The 4,904-nt window shown below is 40.8% G+C and overlaps 1 pseudogene; it reads left to right on the forward strand.

Annotated features, from left to right (window-relative positions):
- Positions 1-392: 392 nt before the first annotated feature.
- LOC102814148 lies at positions 393-2,105 on the forward strand (annotated as a pseudogene).
- The last annotated feature ends 2,799 nt before the right edge of the window (positions 2,106-4,904 follow it).

Consider the following 4,904-nt stretch of genomic DNA (forward strand, 5'->3'; position numbering starts at 1 on the left):
CTGTCTTATCCTACAGTGCCACACCTGGATTTTAGTACCTTGAAATGCAAAGTTGGTGGTTCAAGCTTACCAGCCACTCCTTGGAAACCCACTATGGGTCAGAACCAACTTAATGGCACTTAACCACCACAACAACAATAACCATAAATTATTTGGACTTTTCAGGAATGCATCCTCTGGGTCAATAAAGTTTTCTTTTCTTTTTCCCCCTCCTTTCCTGACAGAGATGAGGCTATCTGAATGCTACACTTCACAACTACCATTGTAATAGCAACACCTCAGGCTGAGCTTTGTGTGGAAGAAGTGATCCCATCAGGAGAGCAGGAGCTGACCTTATTGCAAACACATTGTCTCACTTCAGGTACCTCCATTTCTGAAGTGGGGAAGCAACTATGTCACTTCCTACAAGTAAAAGCGAAGATGATAAGGAAGACAAGTTTGAAGATGCCTTTGAAATTATCCCTGTGGCAACAAGGATGAATTTAATATCGTCCCTGGAAGAATGCACCACTGGATTATACTTATTTCTAAATAACAGATTCTCCGATGCCATAAATCTCATTCATCCATGGTCTCATAACAGCATGTACCACGCCCTAATTTATGATATCCTTATGGTTGTCAAGGCCATCTTGACTTTCGAACCACAGGATATACAGATTGGAATGTCCACCGCAAAGAGTGCTTTGAAAACCTGTAACAGATTTCGAAGGAAATCTAGGATAACATTTTTATCCCATGTAGTGTCTAAACAGGGAATAAAATCTATCAAAGAAGAGGAGCTGCATGCAGAAATCTGCTATGCTGAGTGTTTGATCTTGAAATCCACAGTGACATTTATACAGGATGACTCTGTGCTTGGTTTTCTCAAAAGTGGAATTAACGTTGGATTAAGTTACCAAATATACAAAGACTGTCAGCAAATATTAATACAGATACCTAACTACCAAAGCAAAGCCCACAAACACTTGGTTGGAGGAATTAAATTTGGACTTGGAGCATTCAATTTGATGTTATCACTTGTACCACCAAAGACTTTTAAACTGCTCAATACTGTTGGGTATTCTGGTGACAGAGAGGCAGGCTTGGCTTTGCTTCATGAGAGTGCATCTGAAAACCATATAAATAACATCCTAAGTGCTTTTACTCTACTCTTTTATTATAATTATATTTGTATTGCTTTTGGTGTTGAAAAAGGTTACAGGTCTGCTGCAGAGGGCCTCTTCATACCCTATCTTAAGAAATTCCCAAACTGTGTCATACTTATATTTTTCCATGCACGTTTTAGAATGCTGACAGGACATTTTGAATTTGCACAGTTAAAATTACAGAAGTGCATTTTTATTCAGAATGAATGGAAACAGATTCATCACCTCTGTTACTGGGAACTCATGTGGTGCCACATTTTTCTGCAGGAGTGGAAGGAAGCTTACCACTATGCGAGTCTGCTGTCTCAATACAGCAAGTGGTCCAAGGCAATCTATCTGTACAGTAAGGCTATCATACTGGCCTTGCTTCCTTCTGATTCAGAAAGCGAGGACATGAATGCACTCTTTTTAAAAGTGGATAGCCTGAGGATAAAAATCTTAGGCTCTTCTGTGCCAATAGAAAAGTTTGTTGCCGAGAAGGGTGAGCGCTACGGTACTACTTCAGGCTGGTTTAAAGCACAGCCTCTTCTGGAATTCCTCTATGCCTGGAGTGGCTTCCGAGTCATGAGCAAGAGGCTAGATCTTATTTCAAGATGGTTATCTGTCATTAACAAAGGAGAAGACATTTTAAGAGAAAATCCAAGTGAAGAGTATGTCACAGATGACATGAGTTTGTTACATTTACTGAAAGGTCTATGCCTGAAACACCTAGGCAAACACTGGCGGGCTGAACAGTACTTTCACCATGTCATTCAAAAGGAGAAGCTGTTGAAACATGATCACTATTTGGTGCCATATACTTACTATGAATTGGGAATCCTGTATTATCTAAAAAGAGATTATGCCAATGCAATAAGAAGCCTAGACAACATTAAAAACTACAAAGACTATGCCATGGAAGCCCGATTACAGCTCAGGGCTCATGTTGCCATTGAACAAATATCCAAAGAAAAGTAATTTAAACACGAAGTGTGGTTTTGCATAGTAGGAGTAGGGTATCCACAACAAGCAAGGTAACAAACGAATGGGTAGAAAACTCACTCCTGTGTGGAAGAAGTCCAAGAAGATACAGCTATTAAGAACCTGCCAGTAACAAGGAAGAAAGGAATTGGTCATTGCTTTTCCCCCTTTCCTGCTCCATACCTATAAAATGAAATGTCTTAGACTGGCAAATGGAGTGATGTACATTCTTGAAACAGAAAAGGTAAATGATGTACATAATACTCTGATATGTTATGAACTTATTAATCAATTGTGTTTGCTTAACATTTCCAAAAATTTAAGACAGATTTTTTTAAACATCTCTCAGAACAGTATATTTGTTGTTAAGTGTTGTTGCTGAGTGCCACTGAGTACGTTTCCAACTCATAGAGACCCTGTATAGGGTCTCTGAGGAGTGGCTGGTGAGCTTGAACCATTGACCTTCTGGTTCAAACTGACTGTGCAGTCTAGCGCTTTAACCCAGAGCGCCACACCAGGATATAGCTCCCAAATAATATAGGGACAGTAGCTACAACTATGCTGTTTTTAAGTGCTCATGAGCCAGTTTCAAATAGGTTCTGACTCATAATGGTCCCTGGTAGAGTTTCCGAGGGGCGGATAGTGGGTTTAAACAATTGACCTTGTAATTAGCAGCCCAGTGCTTATCCTACAGTACCGCGTTTATCCATAGCTACTTTAAAACCTTTTTAAAGTTTTCAAGAGCAAAGATGTCAGCTAGAGGACTAAGGTGTGCCTAACCCAAGCCATGGTATTTTCAATAACCTCATATGCATGCAAAAGCTGGACAGTGAATAAGGAAGACCGTAGAAGAATTGATGCTTTTGAATTATGGTGTTGGAGGAGAATATTGAAAGTGCCATGGGCTGCCAAAAGAACCAACGGATCCATTTTGAAAGAAGTGCAGCCAGAGTGCTCCTTGGAGGCCAGGATGGCCAAACTTTGTCCGTCTCTCATACTTCAGACATATTGTCAGGAGGGACCAGTCACTGGAGAAGAATATCATGTTTGGTAAGGTGGAGGGTCAGAGAAAAAGAGGAAGACCCCCAGTGAGATGGATTGGCCAAGTGGCAGCATCGATGGGCTCAAGCATGGCAAAAATAGTGAGGTGGGCCCAGGATCAGGCAGTGTTTTGTTCTGCTGTGCATAAAGTCACTTTGAGTAGGAACCAACTTGATGGCACCTAACAACAACATTGTTGTTAAGTGCCATGGAGTCGGTTCTGATTCACAGCGACTCTGTATAGGGTTTCTGAGGAGAGACTGGTAGGTTTGAACTGCTGACCAGTGCTAATCCTCCAGCGATACATTGGGACTCCATAGCTAGACTTGTTGTTGTTAAGTGCTGTCAAGTTGGTTCCAACACACAGAGACCCTGTGTAAGGCTTTTGAGGAGCAGCTGGTGAATTTGAACCACCAACCTTGCAGTTCAAACCGACCTTGAGGTTGAGTGCTTAACAACACTTGTTAAGTGCTGTCAAGTCAGTTCTGACTCATAGCGACCCTATATAGGGTTTATAAGGAGCAACTGGTAGGTTTAGACTGCTGACCTTTTGGTTAGCAGTCCAGTGTTTATCCTACAGCATCACACCAGGAGTCTACTAGAGATACCCAATATTCCCAGCCACTTTGCAGGAGAAAGAGGAGGCTGGCTGCTGCTGTAAAAATTTATAGTCTCAGAAACCCTAAGGAGCAGTTGTATTCTGTCCTATAGAATCAAAATCACTTTGTAGTTAGCAACCCAATGCTTAACTCAATGCACTTGTGATTTTTTTTTTTTTAATGACTTCAAATGCCTTACAAAACGACACAACGATGCGCTGAGTAGCATAAATTTCTAATGGTTTTCCCTCATATATAATGCTTTTCATCAACGTCTTATAACAAAGGTTTTTTTCCCTGTGTTCAGTAGAGGAGTTTTTTTTTAAAAAAAAACTTTTTTTCATTATGAAGCTCAAATATGAACCTGTAGTTAGCTATAGGATAGAAATGAAAGGAGAACCACACTCCATACAAAGAAGACAGATGCACTTGAGTAGAAGAAAAGACAAGCTGATATCACTGGAGGGAGAGTTGAGTTACCCTGTAATAAGTCACTCCCAACTCCCAAGGGTGTTGTTCCTATTAAGACCAGCTCCTCAGCATAATTAAATTGCGTACATCTGTCCTATTGCCATTGTTGGTAGGCTAGTTGCAGAGCAAACAGCAGCTGTAGGGATGGAGCCTGGTTTTGTCTTACCTGCCTTGGGGATAAAATCTGTCTCTGGTTTGCAGATCATTAAGTCTGGTTGAGTATTCCCTCCTTATAGTCACCCTTTGAAGCTGAAGCTGCTTAGAAAGTTTGGCTTCCTAAAACGTATCAGTGAAATTATCTAAATGCTTTGGTGTGTCCAAATAACCAACTGGAATGCAATGAGGCATAGATTTAGAGACGTTTGCTTTCAAGAATGTTTTCCTCAAAAATTTGAAGTGGGCTTTTAAGTAAAAAGCTACACTTGAGTTTCCCTCCATTATTGAATTAGTATGGTACTGTGGTTGAGAAGGCAGACTCTAGCCAGATTGCTTAATTTGTATCATAGATAGACCATTAAGTTGTCGTGTGGCCTTGGACCTCTGTGCCTCAGTTTCTTCAGCTGTAAAATAAGGATAATAATAGTAAGGAGCCGTCTTTTTTAGTAAGGAGCCCTGGTGGTGTAGTGGGATAAGCATTGGACTACTAACTGAAAGGCCTGAGATTTGAACCACCAGCCCACTAAAG

Source organism: Chrysochloris asiatica, unplaced genomic scaffold (genome assembly GCF_000296735.1).
Source record: "Chrysochloris asiatica unplaced genomic scaffold, ChrAsi1.0 scaffold00024, whole genome shotgun sequence".
NCBI lineage: Eukaryota > Metazoa > Chordata > Mammalia > Afrosoricida > Chrysochloridae > Chrysochloris > Chrysochloris asiatica.